The 25,657-nt window shown below is 42.2% G+C and overlaps 1 protein-coding gene across 2 annotated transcripts in view; it reads right to left on the bottom strand.

Annotated features, from left to right (window-relative positions):
- MECOM (MDS1 and EVI1 complex locus) overlaps nucleotides 1–25,657 on the bottom strand; it is a 325,210-nt gene that overhangs the window by 85,116 nt on the left and 214,437 nt on the right. The window lies entirely within an intron of this gene.

Raw genomic sequence — 25,657 nt, 5'->3', positions numbered from 1 at the left:
GCCACTCATTGATGTTGGCTGAACCTGCAGCCAGCCTTTCAGGAGGCACCTGGGCAGCAGGACACCCATTCTGGCTTCCCTGATGGAGGAGCTCACCCAGCACACGCTGGTGGCACCAGCCTGAGGGATTCCCTTTGGGTCACAGGAGGTTGTGGGCAACTGAGGAAAGATTTTACATGTTACAGACAAATTGTCTCTTCCAAGCAGCAGGTTTGCTGAATAAGCTCCCAAATAGGGAGTTTATAGGTAGGTCTGATAGGGAAAGGTGATGCAGAAGTGCCTGATTCAGGGTGTTGGAGATCTGGAGTTAACCCTCCTTTGGACCTGCAGTGCACCCACCCACTTAAATAGGAGACAACAGGGAGTGAAGAAACAGTGGGAATGCTCAGAGCACATCAGAAACCACCTCACTCCCCAGGCTCCAAACTCCCCTTTCCCACAGAAAAGCACATTTTAGAATAATGAGGGCAAGGTGGAAGGGGAGAAGCCCAGGAGGGAAGGAGGTGGGTGAATGTTTGCAGGCTCATCTCTGACAATTCCTCAGCATTATTCATTTCCTGGAGCTGCATCCATGGGAAGTGATACAGTCACTGCTCTTTGAAATATCCAAGTGTACGAGGCATGAGGGACTTCTCCTCATTACCACGTCATTCACATTTTTGAACTCTATATCATCCTGATGCTTTGGGAGAATCTCCTCCCAAAGTAAACAAATTTTGGTGGGGCTTAGTGGAAATCTTTTGCGGCAGACAGAGTGATTTAACAAAATGGACATTTATGAAGAAAAACCCCCACTTTTGAACAAGACTGTGAATCAAATTAACACAACACATCTAAAACCTCTACAGTCTCAATATTTTGTCACTGGGAAGAGGGAAACACAAGTTTTGAAGATGAGCCTTGGCACCCAAATCCCTCATTAAAATCTGACAGTTTTTGGAAACATCTGGATGTATTTTATCCATGCAAGAGCAAAGCTGGGTCTACAATTATCTGCACCAAATGAGGACTCACAGCAGATCCCAACAGATCTCCTCTCCGTCCACAGGATGTTCTCAGAACCCTCTACCTGCCATTTTTCTACCTGTTTCCCACCTATCCACCTGTCTGTGTGATTTCCTTCCTGTCTTCAGAGCCCAGGTACAATCCAGAAGACCTTAAATGTCTCCACCAGTGCAGCTGGGAAGCACTGGGGTTTTTAGGGAGTGTTCCCATAGTGACACTGAGATGTGCATTGATCTGGGGATAGAAAACAGAGCACAAGGAGCCTGTGCTGACACAGGCAGAGGAATACACTGACTCTGTGAAAATCCTCATTTTCTGACCCACTTGTGCACCACAAGCACAAAGAAATGTTTGTCCTTAGCTCTGAGGCAAAAATAAATTAAACAGCACAGATTATCTCTAGAGAGAATCAAAGATGAATTTGATACACGAGCATTTACTAAGGATAATCTGAGAGAGGTGGCAAGCACAACCATAGGCAAAGACTTCAAATTAATTTCAGTGTCCTAGGAAGTAATTGAAAACATACCCAGTTCCTACAGCCATGCAAGAGCCTTGCCATTCCTGTGCAAGACAACCCCAAGACACTCCATATGGGATCCTGACCAGTCACATGGCTTTTAATACCCACATGATGGCACTAAAATGGCCAATTAGATTTACAGTGTCATTAACCTTCCAAAATGAAATGACTGTTCTTGTGAAAAAAGAAAAAAAAAAAGAAAGTAAATAAATAAAAATAAGGAAAAGACAGAGAATGGGAAAAAGAAAAATAAAGATAAGGAGAAAAAGTAAGAGAAGAAAGAGGGGGAAAAAAAGAGAGAGAAATAAAGAGAAGGAGGAAAATGAATTTTTTTTAAAAAAGGACAAAAAGTAAAAGAGGTGAGAAAAGGAAGAGTAAAAGGAAAAAGAAGTAGCCTAAATGCTGCTGGGTTTCGGGTAACCAGTCCATGAGGAAATGCTGACAGGGGTCACTGTGGCATAATCTTTCATTCAGCCCCAAAGCTGTCACATCCTCCCCAGATGTCTGAAACATAGATATAAATTTTCATTATCCAGCAGAATAGGGGCAGAGGTACACAAAATGATTTTTTTAGCAATCAAATTATGGCTCATTGTCAGATTATGTGTAAACAGTAATTTTGTGAAGTTTTCCTGTGGTCATTTATCTACACCCACGTTTAGTAGCTCTGCTGAAGCTGAAATAAAAAAGGAAGGTTTTTCAAATTGCATTATTTTCTTCATAATCAAGTTGAGGGACCATAAAAACTGAATAAAAAATTAATATTATTATGGAGGAATTTTGTCTTACTCAACTAAACAGCGAGGTCACAATATTTTTTTAATGAAAGCAGAAAGGATGCACCCCTTTAAAGGGATGAGGAAAAACTGGTGGTGGTGTATAAAACTAAACTGAGGTATCTTGTAGAACTCTAAAATCTCAGTGCTTTCCCCAGGTTGAGTGAGCACAGGGTCACACCAGGATGCAGCTAAGCATCTTCTCAGGAGCCCTGCAGAGCCTGGGCACTGGAAGCCAATGGCTCCAGGGGACAGCCCAGTCCTGGCCAAGAGAAAGATGAGACCTCTTCTACCTGAACCAAGGCAAGCAAATGCTTCACAAGGGGAGAGGGAGCTGCATTTCTTATGGAAAGGAAAAACAAGTAGTGTCATAATATTTTATTATTCTTCAAGGTGAATTCAACTAAGTATCAGGAACATGCACCTTGCCTAGATCTTAGGTGGTTAAGATAAATATCTTTATGACCACCCCTGGTGACAATAATGACTGGATAACCTGGCAGTTTTAACAGGTAAAATATTCCTTACAGGTGATGGCTGTGCAGCACACATATACCTTTGCTCTCTGGTCCTGCTTTGCCTTGCTGAAGAAATAGTTGTGCTGATGGTTTAGTGCACAAACCAAGGGAAAAACAATGCCATGTTTTATTTTTTCTTTTTTACAAGACAATGATATTCATATTTCTTCATGCAAGACATGCAAGACAATGTCACCAATAGCTCTTTGTGTCAGGAGGAAGTTGCGAGGCAGGATCCCTGCAAGGTCTCTGTGAAGGAGGGCTGGTATGCTCAGAAATGCAAAGCCCACAGTATTATCTGCTTTATTATCTCACTTTGGGACTGTACCAAATGCTCTGCAAGTCTGGATCACTGTCACCCTGTTACGATGAAAGAAGTGCCTTTGGTTATGAACTACTCCGGAGACACCAGATTAGAGTTCAAAGGCTATTCCTTGCATTAGCAGCAAATGCAGGAATTCTGAGGCAAAGTGATATACTTAGTGTGAGCTTTTGCATATCACTCTATTTCGCTCCATAACCACCCTGCAGTAGTCAGAGCTACTGTTTGAACCTAAGCTCCCTACCAGTTGAAAGTCTGGGGCATGTTTATTGGATAACCCAGATTCTTTTCTAGTGGCCATCAGCAAACACTTTGTATATGTCACAAGCCTCCCATTCCCCTCCAAAAGATAGGAATTGGATGGAAGGAGGAAGAAAAACACAGCTATTATAGATTTAATACATCCCCCGGAAGAAGTAAAGCATGCCCAACTTCAATTTCATACAAGGCATAGAGAGAGAACTCAATATCCTCATTTAATCTGGGAAATTCCACGTGGAGAGGGAGTTTTATGGATATCAAGAGCCAGATTTCCTGCTATAACAGTCTGGCAGTGCATTTCCCCTGCCTTGGACTCAGGCAAAGCTGACAGAGCCAGCTGGGCCACCTCCCTGAAATGGTGCTCCCCACTCTCCCACAACAAAGTACCACATCAAAAGCTGCTCCAGCCAGGGAACATCGGGAAATGCGTTTGGGCAAGAGATGTCCAAGCAACCCCACCCCCAGCTCACACTCCTGTGTCCAGGGACCTCTGTCTTGGGCCTGTGATTTTATTAAAAAATCCCACAACAAATTCCTGCTTTTGGTACTACGCAACCAACGCACAAAATGACGCTGGGTCTGCTTTAAATTAAAACAAAAGTTGCGGCAGATAGGATCTCTGATACATACTGAGTTGCTTTTCTCATCTGAGATTCTTCCTCAAACAGCTAAAAACAATTAGGATAAATGAGTAGATATAAAGGTCAGCAGTACAAACAATTCTGGGAAAACCAGATAGCTCACTGGATAGTTCCTTTACTTCCGTCACCGCAGAATGAATAGATACAAGTCCAAACGCACTCCCAGCGATCTGATTAGAAAGATATCCAGAGCTCCTAAACAGCCTTTGTGGTTTTATCTCTTTTCTTTTTTTCCCCTAGCTGAATTGCCTCTGTGCTGCCAATCCTGCCCAGATCTGGCCAGGCTGAGGCTTTGCTGCAGCAAAAACTCTTGGGGTGTTTTTGGCATCCTATGGTGGAAGGTGCCGGAACGCCAACATGTGGCATTCTGGCACGTGAATGTCATTCCTTGGGAATATTAGTCACCCCTGTAATGTCTAATGACATCACTCTGGAAGGAAATAGAACAGGAGAAAAATCAATGGACAGCAGATACCTACCTATTATGAACTATAATTGTGCATTTACCAGTCTGCCAAGCCATAAATCTAGTAGTTTAAAACCCATTTTAGCATACATTCATATATGTTAGGAGGCTATTAACACAGGGGTGAATTATAGCAAACAGGCTTCTGAGCAGAGTCAGGATATGTATTTTTTAAAATAATTATAGCGTTCAACACTGTAGTTAAGACTCAAAAGGGTTTTGTATTCCACCAGCTTTTATCCCTAACCAATCACAATGGCAATGAACACATCGTCTCAGATTGCAACTTTTCAACCCTGAACTCCTTCCTTGCTGCAAATATTGATCATGGGGGGCAACCAGCAAGGCCCTTGTTAAGAAAAACTAGGAAATAATTATTGTGTGGGGTTAGGGCCAGACTCAGTTCTCACTGAACTGAGGGCAAACCCTTTCACTCCTTTTATTTTGTGTTAGATTAAACTATTTAAAAGTCTCAACTCCAAAATGGACAAGTTAGAAAAGCCTGAATTAGGCCTCCAGAGATGTTTGGAACAGTGTTTGCCTTGGCCAACAGGCGCTGTTAATAATTCAGGCTGATGGAGGAAAGAGCCGCAGCAAATGGCAGATTACACCCCAAAAGGTTAGGAGCAATTGTGCAAATACTTCTGCTGGTAGCTCAGGAAAGATCCCTTTCTTCTCCTAGCAGTGGTCTGTCATATAAGAAATCCTTAATAGGTTTTGTATGAGCAAATAATAATGATTTTTGTCAAAAAATACAGTTTTAAAAATATTCCTTTTGAAGAGGAATTAGTGGGAAATGTGTATTAAAACACCCGAAAGACTTTAATGATAGAGAATAGATATTCATGGAAATTAGTGCATGGTCAACAACACCAGCCAGAAATGAAAAAGCAGCAGTAGTAGTGCAGGAAATCTCAGTTTTTCATTTAATATTGTTACATTCATTCACTCAGTTGAGTCCACCATAAACATCAAAGAGGTTTGAACTGTGCATAGAACGTGCTGCCCATGTGCACAGATCTTTATTCTGATTGGAGTGCTTGACTTGGCTTTGGCCCTACACTTCCATGAAACATAACCTGCAATTCCTAAATATATTACTATTGTTACATATGGGGAAATACAAGACTCCTCTTTCATTTTCCTTAGACTGCAGCCCAAAGCCACCATCTTTAAAACTTAAACAGTAAATGTATGTTCTACATAATTTTCCACCACAAAGGATTTTTTTTTCTAGATAACATAACAAATTGCTTTAACTCAGAACACAGGTAAATGTAGTACTGCAGGGATATCTTTTTTGGCTTTGACAAAACTTCAAACAGAACTTAAAACTTCTCATTTAATTGATTTTGAGTGAAATTCCTAGAAATTATAAAGAAACTCCAACAGTTTTCATTATCTTAGTCCAATTCTTCCCTACCTTTCCCTTTTTAAAAATTTTTTGAATTTTGTGCTCACTGATTTTCACAGTGGTATCTGTTCCTCCAGCTGCTCATTAAGAGGTGGCAATCAGCAGTGTCACAGTCAGATGAAATTACTTCAAAAACTCTATTACACCTTTAAAGACACCTATAATACCAATGTGAAGCTTATCAATTAATAACAGGACTAAGAGAGTACCTCAAAAGTGTGTGAAAAATGAGGGAAAAGGTGGTGAGGAAGTAGCTGAAGTTTTTGGAGATGTTGCTCTGGCCCTTCAGAGGGGGACGTGCTCATTGAAACGTAACAGTGGGTGCCATGAAAACAGATATTTTTACCAAAAAAAAAAAAAAAAAAAATCACCTTATTGCAGCAGCTCTTTCATGGTGGGTAGAAAAAGAAGAGAAACTTTACTACACGTTTCCCTGCTGCTGGAGCTCAGTGGTTTGCTCTCCACAACACCCACTCTATTTCTCTGCTATTACACGACCGTCCCCCTCACGCCGCGGAGCTGAGCGCGCAGGCTCCCCACACACCCAGCCTCTTCCTCCTAAATACTTATCTCAGATTGATGGTGTGGTGCAGGGCCCATGGCTGACAACATGTGCATGAACTCAGTTTCCACACGGTTCCGCCAGAATACGAGCGCTCGCATTCGGGGCCAACGATTTAGCGGCAATAAATATTTACTTGCAGCGTGTGGATTCCTAAGGTCATTTTGCAGCCCCAGCAGTTGCTCTGCTGAGTAAGTCGTTCTTTTAAGGACGCCTCTTTGTGAAAGACATCATCCAGTTTCTAAGTCTTAGTTTTTCATTAAAATGTAGTGGGAAGGGTTCTTAACTGGACATGTTGATTCCCAGTGCCAGCACTCTTTTAAATCAGAACAAACTTTTTCAGAGCTCTAAGCACAGGCCTAGGAGCCCAGCTTTAGGCATCTGTTTTTAAAGCTCCTGGTGCATTTTCTAACAGTTCTGATTGCCTTTTTTTGAAAAGTGAATCCCACCCTGAACCTTTTCATAGGTTTTCAGTTCCTAACTCAAGCATGAAAATCCCCAGGATTACTCCACATCTGCTCATCTCAGCAACCTTATTTACATCTTAGTGAGGTGAGACCTCTCCCATCGTGCCATGTCAAGACTGCTTCTCAGCCGTGAGATTTTTGGAAAGCATAATTGACATTTTTGTAATACACCAGCTCAGCTTTGCTATTTGCTCCCTTTCCAAAGAATGCTGCGAGTGAAACACAACCAGCGTTTTTTTGGGAGCCAGGTTTAACTGCTGAAAGACTGATTTTGCAGGATCTGGAGAAATCAGACAACCTAAATATTGTAGGATGGAACAAAATGCCAAAAGCAGAGCTGGGACTGGAGAAGGATAGATCTTCTCTAAATAGGCAGTAGAAAAAATTTGTGAAGACCTTGGCTTGTGCTCTCCCATTATTGAACTGCTCCTGTCATAACAGCTTTGTAATTATGTAAACATAGAATAAAAGGGTTTGATCCAAATCCCTGTGAAAGACTCCTTTTGACTCCAGTGACCCTTAGATTAGCCCCAAAATGAAGAGATGGCAGATTCTTGGGATATGAGCATCATCACCTCCAATGTGCAAGTATTCCCATTTGTGGGGTAGTACAAGCATTTTTTTATGCAGCTGGAATTAGAAATAAAACATACTAATGGGATTATCTAATACTTCCAGTACATTAAAAAAATACAAATTTCTGCTTAATCCAGTCTTTTCCAATTGCCAAGATGGGAGATGGGTTGATATTTTCCTCTAACTCTCCCAAACTTATTCCAATCCTTTCTGGATTTTTTTATGAAGCCCATGAGTGCAGGTCAATTTTTAACAAGCTCTCAACCTTTTGGCACCTTCTGTTCCTTTTCAGATCATTTTGATATTTTAGCTATTTCCTGGCCTGCCTTCAGTAGTGGTGTGCAGGTTTTCATTTGCTGAGTTGTAAATAATTTGCTCTGCAGTCCTGGATTTGTCTTCCACATTCCATCTGGGATGAGATGGGCCAAATAATTTCCTGTTTTCTATATACAAATGATAAATGCCCATATTTGACATAGCTTTCAGTAGTTTTCATGCTGGAAACTTTCCTGATGCTTCTCTCACTGTGTGATATATAAGGTGTCACGTTTTATTGCGTGAATAACTCAGTGCTCTGCTCCAATGGACAGCATTTTTCTCAATTTTTTCTTTTAACCTAGAGAGTCAAAATGCTTTGCCAGTTGGAGGATTTAATATTCTAATAGAGGGCAGGAAGCAAGTAAAGCTATGTGACAGAGCAGACACTGCCTGCACTCTAAGTGTGGTGAAGGACAATAATTATCACTCCACAGGGAGTGATTAGGCCCACTGAAGCTTGAGTGATTACCCTTTCCTTTGCTGACCCTATAATCAGGCCTGGATCTCTAAAGTTATGTGCAATTTTTAGAAGAAAAACTCTTAAGGAAAGCACGAGCAGCTCTCTCACACCATATGCACAATCAGACAATCCCAGAGGCACAGCTGCAAGAGCAAACATCTACTATAGAGTATTTATATTATATCAATGCCATTCAAACTCTACTCTCTGCACAATAAACTCTTAATAATTAGTAGGGAGAAGAGAAAGAGCAATGCAATAGGACAGAGCAGCAGTACTTACTAATAAAAAGGCATTATTTACCAGCACTGGCACAGGGTGCATGGGTTTTTTCCTCACAAGGTTTGTACAAAGGAAGAGAATAGCACTATCTTAGACAGTGGTCCTGCCAAAATATTTCGCAAATGCTGAGGTTTTCAGTAGCAGTCAGTGGAGTGAACAGGCCAAAGCACATTAGTGAGAATAAGAAGAGTAATCAAATTACAAGAAACTGTAAAATGGGCCAGTTTGCTTTCAGGGCCTTTTCCTCCTATAATATCAATTATTTATTCAACAACATAAGATAAGAATTGAGAGCACAATTGTTCAGGGGAAGTCAAAGTGTTCCCCTTCACCAATTTCTTTAGTCAGTGCATTGAGGGAAAAGCACGGCCTGCAGCACAGATAAACCTCACTGCATTTACCACTTGCCCTTACCTCACTTCCTTCTGACAACAAATCTAGGGAGAGCAGATAAGATTATAACCCATCTGCTCCATTTTAGAGTGACAGGTGTGTACCTTTCCAAAGCCAAAATGCAAAAGCTCTCACTCAGCTCAAAGGCCGGCGGGGCTGTGTTTATGATAACTGTCCCCACCCAAGGATACAGGCAGCATTTCAGCTGCCCTGTAAACTCCTCATTTTTAACCCTAAAAAGAGCATAATGAGATAAAGATGAAGCTGTAGGATGTATTGGATGCACTTGGGAGATAAGCCAGTTGATTATCTGTAACATCTGAGCAGGCTCTGAGCGCAGCATCCTGCAGTCCTTGAGTACCTGCTGGACGCACGCTGAAACCATTATCTCAGAGCCTGTCAGTCTGCAAGTCTGGGCTCAAATACCCCTCTGCCAAGATTAGAAGAGTCGGTAGGGAACATAATATTTGGCCAATTTAAAACACTTCACGAGTTAGACCTGAGTGGGGGGGAGGCTTCAGATTGGGATGTCATTTCCACTATTTCCACTGACTCCAGAGAGACTCAGATCGTGGCTTTCAACCCCAATTTCTGGAGCTCCTCTGGCTAATAATCACATTCTCTAGTCTCAGTCAAATACGTGTAGGAAGGTAGACAAGAAGCATTTGTCTGATATCTTGACTTGGGACCTTAGCAACAGCCAGAGAGAATGAGAAAGAAAACCTGTTTGGATGGAAAAAATCTTCACTCTGTTTAGCTGAGGAACAAATCGTGCTACTGTTTCATTCTTCTTTTGCCATTAGCTCTGTTATCATGTTGCTGGCAGTATTTCTCATCTCAACCTGCTCACCATATGTGCATGTGCTTTCTGTGCTGCTAATTGCCTCTTTTTGACAATATCATCTATACGTGCACACCATATTGCCACTTTTATCACTCTAAGCCTATTAATGGCCAGACTTATAGTTCCCAAAGGAATTAATATTAACCAGCTCTCTAAATATTGTTCATGTCTTTCAAAAACTCCTGACTTTTAGAGCCTGACTCTGGTTGTGTGTAATTGGGCTGCTGTATTTCATCCTCTGGGGCCTGGTGCCTTGAGTTTTGAAAGTGTAGCTCAAAAAAAATTTACGAGAGCAATATTAATAACCAGGAAAGGCAAAACCTTAGGAAAAGTAAACAACTCATTGGTTGTAGCTGTTTGCTTACCTAGGGTCAAAATCTGCCCTCAGATATCCATATGTAAGTTCAGTGGGTCCCCTACATACAGATTTCTGTGGAAAGAATTTGGCCTCAGATGACTTCAGAGGTTTCTTTGTCAGCCCCATTTCCCAGAGAACACTGAGCACTCCTACGTGTACACACCAGCTTAGGCTTCTCTGCTAAAAAGAAAACACTTGTAAGGAGATACTCATTTACCAGCGCCCAGAGAACGTGACAGAATTTTGACGAGGAATTTTATACCCCTAGTTAGGCTTAAGAAAATAAATGGTATTAACATGCCACTCAACAAACTGTCCCCACACTGCTGGGAACCGTGCAAGGCAGATAACAAATGTGCAGCAAATGAGAACAGCATCATGATTCACTGCAGCTCCCAACAAGACAAGACCCCTAAGAATACACAACATTCCATGTGATTTGGAGTGGGAGAACCCCAGACAGCAGACAACTGCGTTCCCCATGGAAGAAACGTGAAATTAATACCATCAAAGGGTTTTAAAGCAACTTAATCCTTTAACTTTGGGAGGCAGAGGAGAGGGATTCAACACCTCACACATGTCATTGTGGCCCCAATGGTGAATGTGCATGGGTAGAGCATTTTGTCTTTGCTGACCCCAGTGGGGGCTCCTGGGAGGGTCTGGGGGTGGTGGGACACTGTTCAGAGTGGGTCACTCCCACACGGCTCCTGCAAAGCTATTGCTGGAGCCAGATGCTTCATGATCAGATGCTGAAGGCCCCAGCACAGCAGCATCTAAATCCTTCTCTGGAACTGGGCTTAAATCAAAAGCCAGCTAGTGTACTTTTGCAGTTTTTAACCTCTTTTTCATAGAATCATAGAATGGGGCGGGTTGGAAGGGATTTTCAAAGGTCATCCAACCCCTCTGAAGTTGCTGTTACTCAGCACAAATGCCCATTTTCTAGGAAGCCTGTGTGTAGACGTGTGTTGGCATTAAGATCTACATCTCCCTTATCAAGCACACAATGTTTCACTCCACATCCCACTTTTTCTGAAGGGGGTGGAAAGCTGGACAAACACTGGGAGGCTGAAATTTAATCTAGAAAGGATGCAACTGGTGTAGGCAAGATAAAGCATTTTGAGGACTATCTACTCAAGGAACTAAAGCACTGATTTGCATTCCCCTACTGTCCAAATTGTTGTTTTCCTCTCTTTTTCTGACCAGGAGATGAGTGCCCTTCTCAGGGGTGCAATTTAACAGAAGACAAATGGAAGACAAATTCCAGGAATAGTGTCACTGGGGACCATGGCTTATCTTGAAGCAAGAAAGCAGTTTAGGAAGGGAAAGAAGGCCTCTCAATTCTTTTAATATGAAATCTAACTGGTGCAACGATCCTTCACACCATTAGAAGGTGTGCCAATATTAACTGTGTTACACTAATTAATGTTCTGCATTAAAAAACTCTTTTGCTTGACTTCTTTCAGAACAAAGGGACGACTGGAAGAAGGGAAGGGTGACATAATTTTTCCTTGTATTTTTTTCTTTTTCTCAGTTCATGAGGATTTCTTCACTCATTTATACTTATCAGGACAAAAGTCATCTCAAAACAGCAGTAAGGTTAAAAGTAACTATTTTAGATAAACTGATGTCTTGACCAGCATTAATTTTTTTCTGCTTTATAGTAAAAAAAAATAAAAGCAGATAAGACACCTTTGCACATGCAATTACAGATCCCTAATGGACAAACCAGGAGCTTGCAGTGAGAGTGTGCCCTGCTGACTCAAGCTGCTGTTAGGGAAGCATGCTGAAATGAGAATCTAATGGAAATTACTGTTCTCTGATGCAACAGGGTTTAAATGTGGAAGAGTGATCTTGATTGATCTGTCTACATACACAGAAAACTGATTTTGCATATAAAATACAGTGAAAGGAATGGGGAGGACAAACCAACGCTGACTCATCCTCAAGAAATAAATCTGGAACTGCTGGCAAGAACAAGAATCTAATTCTGACTTGTCCCATCCTGGTGAAAATTTTGTGAGATAAGCTCAAAATTCATAGCTGTCAATATCCATCTGAGCCCTAAGATGGAATCAACCTCAGTTACCTTGAAATGACACAACCAGAGCCAGTGCTGGAGCCTGATCTGAGTGATGCCTGCTCAGCCCATCCCCTGCCCTGGTTTATGCCAGGGAATTAAACTCAGGCTGAGTTTTGATGCTGGGGATGTCAGTATGGATCCACTGGGGTGTGTGGTCTGCCCGGCGCCCAGGCTGCTCGCTTTCATCCACGCTGAACCTTTCACTTGACTTTTGACCTTTCACTTGGCACCATCCTGTCATTTCCTTGGTTTCACAAATTTTAGCCTCTCACTTGACCTGTGAACTGTGACCTTTCACTTGACCCCTGATCTCATAAATTCTGGAAGCTCCTACACGTAATGGTGGAACAAATAAACAAAGCCTGCGCGAGGCGCTGCCACCGAATGCAGCCCAAGGGGCTGGGGAGCAGGAGCCCAGCCCCAGCCTCACCCCTGGACATGTCCCTTTGTGCCAGCCAGGACTGGCATCTCCTCAGAGGGAAGAGCATCACACACTGCCATGGCTGCTCATCAGCGCCCGTGTGTTGTCATGGAAAGGGATGTGGGATTGCACAGCCTCCAGCTCTGTAAGGATGAGCCTCATCCACCAACCCGTGCAAACATCAGCCTTCCAAAGCCCTGGGAGGGTCTTACCAAATAAAATCACCAAAATGAATAGAAACCTCTCCCTGTAGGTGCTGAATTCTTACCACAAACCTTCCCTGAGCCCTTTTCCCCCTCCTTGCCAATGCTAATCCTAAAGGCTCCAAACACAAAGTGATGTTCAGCCATCAGTGCAGCAGTGTGACAGTGCATGATAAAGAAACTCTTGGTAAATCAACTGGCTGAAATGATGCTCTCAGCTGAGGACAGCTCTGTCTGTACCAAATCCAGAGCAGGGCGTGCACAGAGGATGGCAGAAACAGCAGCAAAGATTACAGCTGAATGAAGTTATCAACTTATTGCCACAAAAGTTATTCTCCTATACAAAGCAACAGTAAAGGTAAAGTTTCAGGGTCAGTGGTAGCATTACAAAAGGATGAGGTCTTCAGAGAAACTTACAGCACATCTTCATATATACTTGTCCTGGTTTAGAGCATAAAGTCACCCCAGGACATTAAGTAACCCCAAAGTGTGCAGGTATTTTAATGGTCCAGTCATTTTTTTCATCACACAGTCCAATTCTTTTCAGCAATCCCCAGATATACAACATGAATATTGCAGGCACAACTTATAACGCTGCTAACCCAGGGCAAACCCCAAACTTTGTGTTTTCTCCTCTTTTTCTTTTGGGTAGAGAGAAAGACAGAGATTGGAAGAAGGCTCTAATTTAAGGATGCATCGGTGTCAGGTGCCTTGAAAGCAAAGCAGCTTCTCTTTGATATTGCAGGGACCTAAAGCCAAGCAAGTGGCCAAAGCAGCTCCCATGTAGAGTGTAATTGTACATGAGTAGGAAGCAAGGTGACATGGGAGACAGACAGGAGCAGTGCCAATCTGCCAAGCCATCGCAGAGGAGCTCTCTAACAAAAAACGGCTGGGGGACCTCTGATTTGCTCTGACACATAATGTAATGAACCAGTGCACGCTGTCACTTTACTTGAATTCACTGCGATTTTACATTTTGGAAGCAAACTATTTTAAATTCATGGGAAGAAAGACTATGCAGAGAAAGCCACTGGACAGAGAGAAAGGTCAAAAATTTGTGTTCTTTCAGTTATGGTAAAAGATTTTGAATTTTAAGGTGAAATTTTGTATGTCATGTGGAAGAAAGAAATGCACTTCACTTGTAGGTGAACAAATTCTGTGCAACTTTCAGAAAAACACTTAGCAAAGTAATAAAGCATATATGCTGCATTTCCAGTAATGCAGGCTCATCTTCATTATCCTCTTTAGGGAAACCTCCAGGCTTTATTGTTTCCTCAGGAAGACTGTCAGATCTGCTGGGTCTCTTCTCTCTTATAAAATTCTGCACTATAATCTTACAGCACACTTGGATCTGCAAATCCATGCTGAAGACTAGGCAACACTTACATTTATTCCAGGGTTTCTGCGACTTGGTTTTCAGTTATCTCCTAGCTTGTCTGGAAATGTCAAGTAGTTGTTGTTGGAAGGAAAAGGCGAGTGGTATGGGTTGAAGGAAGATTATTAATGGAATTTTCTATAGGGCAATTTTCCCTCTGCGCTTGTTAAATCCTTTCATTAGTGATTTTATCAGAGAGTGGGGCTGTGTAAACAAAAAGGGTATAAGATGTTTGACATTTAATAACAGGAATAGCAAGCGATCTGTTACAACACCGAAACTCATCCTTCACCCTTCAAGGGGTGAGAAAGGCTCATGTAGTGGTGATTAGAGATGACTGTGTGGTATCAAGGAGGCACACCTTGATAAGGACCAAAGCATATCTCCATGAATTAAGCCAAGGGATTATTCACTGTGTTACACAACACTCTGCTGTGTTCTCAGGGACGCCGCGTGCGACTGAGTCACCCACGGAGAATAAAATCCAGCCTGGGACAGGTTTACAATAGGGTTACTTGGTCTGGGAGAGGGAACCAAAGGAGCCTGGATTGTTTAGTTTAAGAAAACAGAAGAACCTGGCAATTCCTACCCAGCTCTGCTTCCCACTGGCCTCAGTGGGAATAAAGGCTGCTGGTTTCCTGACTTTACTGGGGGTTTTGTCGTTGAATACAATGGGAGCAGAATCAGATCTTGAAGAAGAAAAACAGAATTGGACTCAGAGGAGCCAGGGCTGGGAAAGACCCAGCACGTTCTGGTTTAAATTGAGCAGGGCTATAAAAAGCTAATAAAACTCATATTGAAATATGAGCTAAAAGAAGCGCGTATCACTGAATTATGTCGGTCAAGACAATTAATTGAGTTTAGTACTGGGTATATATAATTTTTGACATGCTTTAATTTATCTCAAGTAAGTCTATGTTGTTTTCTTGTGATTAAACCTGTTTGTTAAAAATCATCTTGCCTACAGAAAGAGTAATAAAGAGACAAAGCAGCTTTTTCCCACGCTTTGGATTCAGAAGCTCTTTCACTGCAGTGTCAAAAGACTGGAATCCCATTTCCTGCCCCTAATTTCAATGACCAGCTCAGTGGTGTTTTACTGTCTATATATTTATCAAGTAGAAAGTAAATTATTTTGTTAGACACATCATTCTATTTCCAAGATAAATCTCAGTAGTTAACTTTTATGGAAACCAAGAGGAGAGTCCAATGAGGCCCATTTAAAGCCTGTAAGCACCTGAATCCTGTTTGCCTTTTTAAAACTTCCTGAATATGCTCAAAACCCACTTTCATCCAAACTCAAATAAAGCACCACTGGCTGGTCCAGAGCAATTAGAGCCTAACACCTATGATGCACACCTGAATTCTTCTTGCTCCCAGTATTTGAATGAAAGAATCAGTTTGTGTTGCACAAACATTGCCACACACCTTTTAGTGCCTGACTCTGAAGATGCTCCATTCAGATCCTCTGCAGCTGTTTTTGATGTAGAATGAACAATTACAGCTTTTAGACACAGTGCACAAAGCCACAGTCTGGGTAAATATTGGCAAGTCAGTGACTAAAACCTAATGGGAATGGTGACTGTCAAACATAACTATGAAATTTAGCAAACACATCCATTTGCTTGCATCCCACTGAGGTGACTTGAGTGTCCTTAGGAGCGAGGTGGACACCAACTGCAGAGGAAGGCACCAGGGTGGCAGGAGGAGGAGGAGAGGTCTGTGAACACAGGGAGCAGCCAAAGCCCAGATCACATATTCTTGATTCAATTTAAGCAGCAATATCTGACTGGGAAAACAATGAGCATCTCTTTCAAAGCAAAAAAGAGCACAAAATGATTCAGCCAGGGAAGTTTAATCACTCAAGGATATTTCCTGGGACAAACTGGGTGCACAGATAGCTAACAGGTTTTTATCATCTGCTGTGCTTTTATCTCCACTTTCTTCTCTGATTAGAGCTCAAGCTGTAGGTCACACGAGCGATCACCCACTCATGGCATGTAGGATTTGGGATCATCCACGCATCCTCCACAGGATCCCTGTTTTGCAGGTTCTACCCACCACACATGGCTCTGCTCCTGGCCCCCTTCCCCCTCCCAAACCTGGTCCCTGCTAGCCCAGCCCTGGCTACAACACTGACATAAAGTACAAATAAGTTAATGAAACCGCAATATTTTTTTCTGTGTAGACCTGGACTGTTTCAGCCACGAGCAATGTGAGCAGCCACAGGTGCTGCACTAAATAAAGTAATAGAAAATGTCTCCATTGTAACAGTGGAAGCCCTGTTTCAAAATCCCTCTCTGCTTTTTATTAATAGTTGGATTCCTTTCTATCAGCAGTCATAACTGCATTTACCTTATTTTTCAGTGAAAATGTTTTGCTAAGAAAAAGTCTACTAAAAATTACTACTGCTTTTGGGTCAGTTTGTGCTTGAGCAAGCTTTCAATCTTTTCACAGAAGGGGAGAACATAAACTTGTGATTCAGAAAAGAGAGGAAACCAGGGGTTACAAAGGTTGGGAGGCCAAGTAGTATGAAACAGACCCCCTCCATCAAGTAAAAAACTTGGCAGGATAACTAGAAACAGACCAACCCTAAATCCAAGGGTTCATGAGCAGTAACATAATTAGCTGGAATAAAACTAATATTCTAGTGTTAAATTTCACCTCAACACAGACCAGCACTTATTAGGCAGAAACCGGTGAGAATGAGGAAAGATGTGTTTCATTTAAGAAATTTACACCGAGTGGGAATGCACACACAGGGGTTATTTCCTAAAAAGCCCATTTGGATGCTCCAAGTGACTGTAGCCACAGCAGCTGCCCTGCTCCAAGCTGGATGCTTTTGTCGGCCTTGCCCAAAGTGTCTGGTAAAGCCCAGTCCACCAGAATCCTGAAACATTTGTTCCTGGGAAAAGAACCACAAATACACTGGAAAAAATGTTGAACAGGAAATGTTTGACCACTGCTACATCGCAAGATATCAAAAGAATTTCACATTGGCTACTTCCTTCTCTGAGGGGAGGCAGGGGATGCTCGGCTCGAAAATGAAATGGCCCCAGAGGCCCTACCCAAACCCCCCAAAAGAGCTGAGGTTTCAGCAACATTAAACACAGTTTCTCCTTTCCTTTATTAGCGAAAATGGGAGCAAAACCTTCAACAACAACACAGATGGCAAATATTGGTGCTGAGAGAGGAGATAAATAACGCCAGCCATCCAGCAGATCGGGCACAGGAAATTCCAGCCATCTGATGAGCTGTTGGCTTAACAAGCAGCTCTTCACATGTCAGCGGCCAGCAAAGGCTATTTTCTTTTTCTGCTGGTTCCCTGGAAAGGCACAGGAGAGGCAGAGCAAAAGCAAGGCGAAGCACTGGGAGAGGCATGGCAGGGAAGGAAGGCAAGGCTGCCCTGGGGCAGGGCAGAGGACAGGGTGCAGAAACAAGAGGAAAACCTGTTGCTTTCCGGAGACAGCCGTGTGTGTGTGCGTGTCTGCCACCGAGACTGCAGCGCTACAAATTCCGAGCTGCTCCCGCAGCCTCGCCTCGGGTCAGCCGCGTATGGTTTCTTTTTGAACAAGCTATCTTTTAACACTCACAACCAGGATGATTTAACAGAAAGAGAGAGCGTCTCAATTTTTTTTTTTTTTTTTTTTTTTTTTTGCGAGCGACATCCCCCCTAGACTCTACCCAAACAAAGCTACTAATGTGTGGTCATTTTCTTGGCAGCATGGCTGCATGCTGATAACACCGCTGCCTGCTATTCTCCCAGGAGCGGGGCTGCTGGAAGACTGCTCCCTACCTCATCCCCTGATGCTTCTGATGCGGGTGATCCTCCGACTGCACGGCGCCAACCACAACATGCTACCCACCGTGAGAGAGCAGGACACAGGCTGCTCTAGTCAGGAGTTATCGTCTATCATACTGATTGACGAAACCAAGAGTGAGCAGAAAAAATAAACACGAACAGAGGCTGCAGTGTATGGGGCAGTCAGCTGGGAGTTTTAGTATTTGGCCTTGGTGATCCTACTCTCATGGTAGGTTATCTTTTCCTTGTGCTATCATTTATCATAACTTTGAGGGCCAGAGGGAGAAACAAACCTACAATTTTTCTATTGGTTACATTCATTAAACTCTTCTTTTTTTAGCACCACTTCCTTTGCCCCTAATAACAATCCCACCCCCTCGATCTGTATTCCCTGAAGAACAGTGAAATCAAATCTAAGTACAGTCCTCCCCTTTTACTCCTATTACAGCAATAGACCATTGCAAGCAATTAACCTCTGTTATTCCATCAGACCCAGGCCTCAGCCGCACGCTCGCCCGGCAGTGCCTGGCTGCAGCCAGCATTAACTCCTGCCTCAGCTCCCTCCATCCTGGCCCCCAACATTATTTGGGCAGAGATGTTGGTTTTGTCACGACCGTCTCCTTTTCAAACAACGCCGGTTGACTTTTGCAGGCACGGCCCAAGTTCTGTATTGGGCCTGACAGCCACCATAAAGCACTCCCCGAAGTGTCAGTAACAAAGATGATTTGTATGGGGCTTGCAGTCGTCCCCTCTTCTAATAGCTTTCTCATTCCAGCACAGAAACACCGAGCAGAGAGCAGCTGCTTAAAGCTGATACAAGCATTTCTTCTCTCAGCAGGCCATTCTTGCATAACCATTTATTTTGCAGAGTTTTAAAGTGCCTGAAGGATTTAATTATGTACATAGACAACCCCTATAAACTCTATTCTAGGCTTTTTATTGACTTTTGTGCCAGGCAGCTCTTAGGCATTTCAATTAAGTGTTTTTTTATAAGAAAAGCAACAATATAGTAAAAGAATATATTCTTTATAGATAGTTCCAAACAGTTTGTGCCGATTTAATAAAGCTTATTTAATTGACGAGGATTTAGAATATCTTATGCTACGGCTTGGAATACATGTCCTTTTGGACCATGGGTCTGTTTAAAAGGGTCTGCCAGGACCACTTAGGTACCAGGGGAAAACAGCTTGGATCTGATTACTTAATCCTAATAACGTGTTGTGAAACTTTAGGAGACTACCTGTCATTTAGCATTGTGCTCAAAATTGAAGTGGTAAATAACTAAGAGATGAAATTTGGCATTGTCTCAGTATGGGTTTTTGGGATCCTAGGGCAGGATAGAAGAAATTTTCCGTGTTCCCAAATTTTCCGGAAAGGCCAACACTGCCTTTATCTGCTTTCTAAACTATTTACAAGGCTTCTGCAAACCTGCCTTCATTATGGCATAGGATATTTCAGTCCCAGCAGGTGGCCAACAGGAGAGCAGGCCTGTTTGTGAAATATGTAATACCCTTTTCATATACTTTAACCAGAAATGTGCACCTCAACAGCCCTCCTAACCCTTCTAATTTCCCTTTCTCCTCTTAATCTGCTCTGCAAGCCATGAGCATGCATTAAAATCTCCCTAAAACATTTCACCCAGAGGCAATGTAATTCCGCAACAAGCAACCAACATTTCACAGCTCTGGAGTAATAGATTAATTTGAACCTAATGTTGCCCGTCGTTTACTGCTCCAAATGTTCTGGTGTAGACATAGCCCCGAGGCGCAGCGCTGTGGCATGCGCGGCTCCTGGAACCAAAGCTACAGTTGGCTTCACATCTGTGCATCACATTTGCCATGTGCCTCATTATCCCGCGCCCCACTGTGCCTACCTGTCCCAATCAGCTTCTCAGCCACAGGCTATCCAATTTTCCCCCCCCCCACCCGACTAAGGATCTTTGTTCTCCTTCTCACTTACTAAATTTTTGCGAGACCTCTGCACCCGAGCAGTAGGGATTCTGCGCATGTGAACCTCCAAGCTTCTCCAAGTTCTTAATTCTCCATTAGGAACAGGAAAATTACAACATTAAGTCTCCGACATGTCACTGCATAAATTGTACCATTTGCAGAATGTAATATAAAGTCAGTGACTAAGCACATAAGCATGTAATAAAGAACTGAGTTGTTTGTTTTGACTTTAACAAGTTCGGTCTGCATCAATTATCTGTAAGTAAAGAAAGAGTAATTTCCAATTCCAGATAAAAACCCCTGTCACAGAAAGAAAAGATTATTACATCCCAAATCAAAACCAACTGTTCCCAAAAGTTTAAAGAGCCAACTTTTTAAAATTCATTGATACGAGAGCAAAAATACATATATTTGTGTGTTCAGATGAAAATAAAATCAACTTTTAACAGAAAAATGTGCCAGTTTCAGTATTTAAAGCTCTGTATTTCATTCTCTATTTATAGAAACATGTGCAAAAAAGGCACAGTGCCTTTATCTCAAGCCACTACATAGTAAAGAAGAGAAAGTAAAATTCAGTCTCAAGCAGGAGCAGGGATTTATCTCAAACCAAACATATCACTCTGAAACCCAACAGCTCATCACTGCATTAAAAGGTTACTGTGTTTTTGCTTCAGTATACAAAGCACTTGAGTTTGCTTTAAGTTTATATCCTTTGGATTTTTTCCAGTGAGGAGAAATTAAAAATGCTTTTGGTCTAACAGAGCAATGCTCTCCTCTTAAGGAGATGCAGGGGGAACTGGAGCCTAATGGACACTACTCTGTTTCCTTCAAGCAGCACCAAGGGGCCTCAACACAGGTAAAACACCACATTTCTACCTCCTCACAGCCCCTTCATGCTGGAAGAGGACCTGACACGACTGAAAGCCCCTTATCCAAGCACTGTTAAATTGAATAAACTCCGGTGGCACAACCAAAAATTTATCATCCTGTGAGATCCTGAGGTTCTCGCTGCAAACTTCTTGTGCCATCATTTCTAACAGCAATTTTTACCTGCCCTTCCCTGAGTAGCTGTCAATTCTGCCACCAGTCTTACCTGCTGCAGTTTACGAACTATATTAGATTTCTACACATAATTCCAAAGCACAAACTCCTAGCACATTTCATTACATGCTTGAATTAATTTATTCTATATGGAATTTGTTACCTTTACAATAAAAAAAAGTTACTATTCATTATTGAGAGCAGACAGATGGAACATGTTCAATTTAAGACATCAATAAGAAGGGAGGAGGGGGGGAAATCTTATAATCTGTGTGGCACAACCTATTCCATCTGGTACTTCCAACTTGTCTGCCAAGACTTTTTTTCCTATATAAAAGTGAATGTTTCTCTTTAGAGTTAACATAACATTCTTGGGCATTAAGACTCTGCATCTGATTTATAGATAACAAGCAACAACACACATTTAACATACAATATTTGGAAAGCATAATCTGTTTCATAAGGTAAAGGTTGTGGGCTTGACCTAGGAGAAAACAAAACAAAACAAAATAAAACCCACCAAAAAAAGCACAAACTCCAGGAAATTGTGTTTATCTGAAAACGTTATCTGGGCAGTCAGAACAGAAGCTGCAGCTTTTGCTTTAATGAACCATGAAAGTGATTCAGCAAACTGCTTTGGTCTCTTAAAAACAAATATTAAGCAACACCAATGCTAATTTATACAACAAAAAAATAAAGTCAGCCATCTCTCAACAGGAAGAAAAACATTTTTAGCACATTTCTACCAACATCCAGCATCTAGGAGATAATGCCAAAAACTGTGAAGTTTTGGCACGTGTCAAAATCAATTTTAACTGTTGGTTTAAAGGCTACTCAATTAATGGAAATTTACTTCCAATGAATGTTAAGATAATGGAGCTAAAGCAATAATTTTTCTTAATATAACTCGTTCCAAGAGTGTTTAATCAAATAGGTGGATTTTTTTTTCTAGTGTCTTTTTGACAGAGCATTAATGGTACATTTTCCATACGTTTCGTTTCCATTCTTGAAGCATGTCCCCTAATTCCTGCAGTGCTTTGCATTAAGCTGTCTCATTATACCAAAGACATTATGTCACTTCTCTGTTTATGAGCACACTGGCCCTCAGCCCTTGCAATAACACCCAGCCACAAACACCCACTTCTGGCAAGCAGCCTAATGACAGAAAAGATTGTTTCAAACCAAGAACGAAGAGGAATCCAATTATCCACCTAAACCTTACAGGCACGGGGGAACACGTTAATTTGCCATAATCGCGTACCAAAGGTTCACATTGATCTTTTACATCTTGGGGAGAGATTATGTGGGCGGCCACGGAAATGAGTGGTCGTGCTGGAGGGCAGCTGGGTCTCACGTGGGTGCGCTCGGTGTGGAAAAGCAAAACAACGAGCATCTGCCTCGTGTATCCAATATCTACCTATCACCTCCTGCATCTCCAGCAAGGAAGGAAAAGTGTTTTCACTGCTAATTTTACTGGATTTGGTTGCAAATCTGTCAAACTTGCTTTCTTTGAGTGCTGCCAACTTTTCTTGTGTTTTAAGAAGAAAATTATCACAGAGCGAGGCATTTCTCTGTGGATAGACCATGCAGGGTGAGGTCTGTGTCAGCTGCAGGACCTCTGAGCCCAGCACAATCAGAGAGTTAAGCATTGCTATCTGTATAAAACTGGACTAGCCACGCTTATTCAGTGAAGATATTCAGGGTTTATGTAAAAATAAAAGGTTTCAGCCCCACAGGGGTTTTCTGGAGTATTGATGAAAGAAGAGATCCCACCCATGTGCTGGGGCACCAAGTTCCTCACCTGCAGCATCCCAGCCCCACAGGGGCACTCCAGGGAGGCAGGAGGGAAGGATGCAGAAGCAGAGGAGAAAAAGGCTGGAGAAAATTGTGAGGATGCTTGAAAATTAGCAATACATTTCGTTTTGCCTTTGGTCATGGTTGGTTTTTTCCTTCTGACTTTCGGTCAGAGTTTACTCTAAGGCCAAAAGCACCGCGGGATCTTTTCCCCTCGCTGAAGTTACAGCGTGCAGGGGGGACATTTCATTCCTCCCGACATCCAGAACCTGTACATGATTAAAGCTGAGCTGGGGCAGAATTAACATTCTGCTAACAAACCCCTCCTGCATGGGGATGTGGGCCGGGAGGGCCACGGCCCCGCAGCCGCTCCCCTGGGTCAGGCCATGCTGGGAGGGGAAATAAGCTACAGAGCAGACAATTTTCAGCTTGACTGGTTTTACTTTCTCTACCAGGCCTCACGAAAACAAACTGACAAAACAAAGGACACAAAATTAATGACCCATGCCTTCTGTCAATTGACTCTTAGTAACAGTGGCTAGTTCACCTTAATTTTATTTTATTTATTTATTTTTTTCCTTCGCTTTGAGTGAGTCACCGTAGGCAGCGGTTAAGGTTCATTTAAAAATTCTTCAGAGGCATCACTTGGTTTTCATTAATTTGGTGGCTGTAGCTTCTGATTGCGATGAACAAACAACGCAAAAGAGTTTATTAAAACTAAAAAAAAAAAAAACACCAACCTCTTAGCCACTGCATGTGTTTTTCCACTAATGGTTGTAAATAATGGCATGGCATATCTGTATCCAAGAAAAAGACACACTACTCAGGGCTTGCCATCTCCTCAAAACATTTTGCCCTCTTCATTTCCTTTTGAAACACCATTATTTATATGGCTGAAGTTTCACTTGAGAGCTCGCCAGAAAGCCAAGTTACAACAAACCTTTTACCGTGGAGTAACAACATTATTTCTGAGTTGACTTTACTCATGTTTTCAGCAGAGGTGGATTTTATGTCCTAGAGAATCCCACTTAAAAAATGCTAATATCTTGATCCCTCTTGCACAGCAGAGTGTTTCCCAAACCTCACTGCAATCACAGGTTTTCCTTTTATAATCCCTGGCACTTGGGGAGAAGGTGCCTGATGCTCCAGCCAGGGGCACTCACGTCCTTTAGCCCTGCATAGCTAAAGCACTGCACAATTTTTTAAATATTTACCCCATTATATAAATGTCCATTGAAGGGCACTTACATAAACGATAAGCGCTTACAGCAAACACTTTTAGAGAGCAGGATCTGTGGTATGCAGAGGAGATAAGGCCACTTCCTGCAAATCCTTATTCACAGAATTAGTCCTTAATCAGGCAAATAGACTCCCTGATATCAATAGGATTTCACGTGTGAGCAAGGGTGGCAGGATTGGGCTCTTAATGGCACATTTTAAAAATTCATGTCTCTTCCCAGTAAAACCTGTGAGACCTAATATTGATTTTTGTGGCAGTAAAAGCATCCCACTGTGCACATCCTAACCAATAATATCCATACCGTGCAACCTGGCATTCTCCCCTCTAAGAATTTAGTTACATGTCTATGTAGATTAACACCATTATTCACCAAGAGACCCTTTTTGGTTTATAAAAGGCTGTGCTCAGTGGTAATCTCTATATAAAATAACTAACAGGTACATCAGAGGCTAAAATACATCCAACAAAAAGACAGTATTCAATCAATGAAAATGAGCATGAAGATGCTGCTTGCCAAAAAAGAAAACAGTAAATTAAACACCACTGGAAGGTTTTAGAGAGCTAGTGTAAATGTTAGAACAGGTAGTCCTGTGAGGGACACAGAAATATGAACCTGATTTACAGGTCTGGGGAGTGAACTGGAGCAGTGGCATGTCTTGGAGTGACTGCAGCAGGCTGGGGATGGGGCCAGACCCCACACCAGGGCAGGACCACTCCACCTCCCACCTCTGAACTTGAAATTCTATTCATGCACCAGAGGAAAAAGAGAACCAGCATTGCTAAAAGTCTATTTCCAGGCAGCTTAACTCACCACTTGCTGTCTATGAACTTCCTAGAAAGTTGGAAATATCATAGCAGTGCTCGCTTAGTGCCACTTTTCATGCTGTTTGTCAGCATTTCCATTACAAACCTTTTTAAAGGGTTTCCAGCTCAGCCACAAAAAGCCACTTCAGGCTGAAAGCTGGCGTACAGCTTCCCAGTCTGGGAGTGAACGACTTTGTCAAGCTAAACAAAACGTGGTTTATCTCTCTTCAGCAGAGGAAAAGCTCTGGGAGGTTTGAAAATTAACAGAAGCTTCTACTTATACAAAGTAGAATATTCCGTATAATGTATATTCTTGTCCTATTTTCTATAGTATTAGCATATAAGTTAAAAATCTCTGAGGAATTTTTTTTAAATTTATTTAAATTACAACCACACATAAATGTGATCCCCCTCTGGCTATTTTGGATGAATCAGGGAATTTTTGCCAACGTCCCTCAGTTACGCATTCAGCTGTTGGTGACAATTAGAGAGAAGGAAAAAAAGCCAAAAAAAGCTTTTTTTCCCCCCTTACTCTACCTCTTGCAGCCAAGTTCTGTGAATCACAGGGTGTTGGTAGCTGAGTATTGACCAATCAGCTCAATCAACAAACAATAACACACAGCAGCTTCCTTTTATCTGTAAGTGCCAAAGCACTTGAGAAAGGGGCGCATATTTATTTTGCAAGATGGTTGAGGTCCCTTGAGGCTGCTTTACCCACTGCATGGGAGGAGAAGAGGAGGGTTATAAGGGGATCAGTGCCACTGC

This window comes from Ammospiza caudacuta, chromosome 11 (assembly GCF_027887145.1).
Source record: "Ammospiza caudacuta isolate bAmmCau1 chromosome 11, bAmmCau1.pri, whole genome shotgun sequence".
NCBI classification, from domain to species: domain Eukaryota; kingdom Metazoa; phylum Chordata; class Aves; order Passeriformes; family Passerellidae; genus Ammospiza; species Ammospiza caudacuta.
This window is presented reverse-complemented; position numbering and strand designations above follow the sequence as displayed.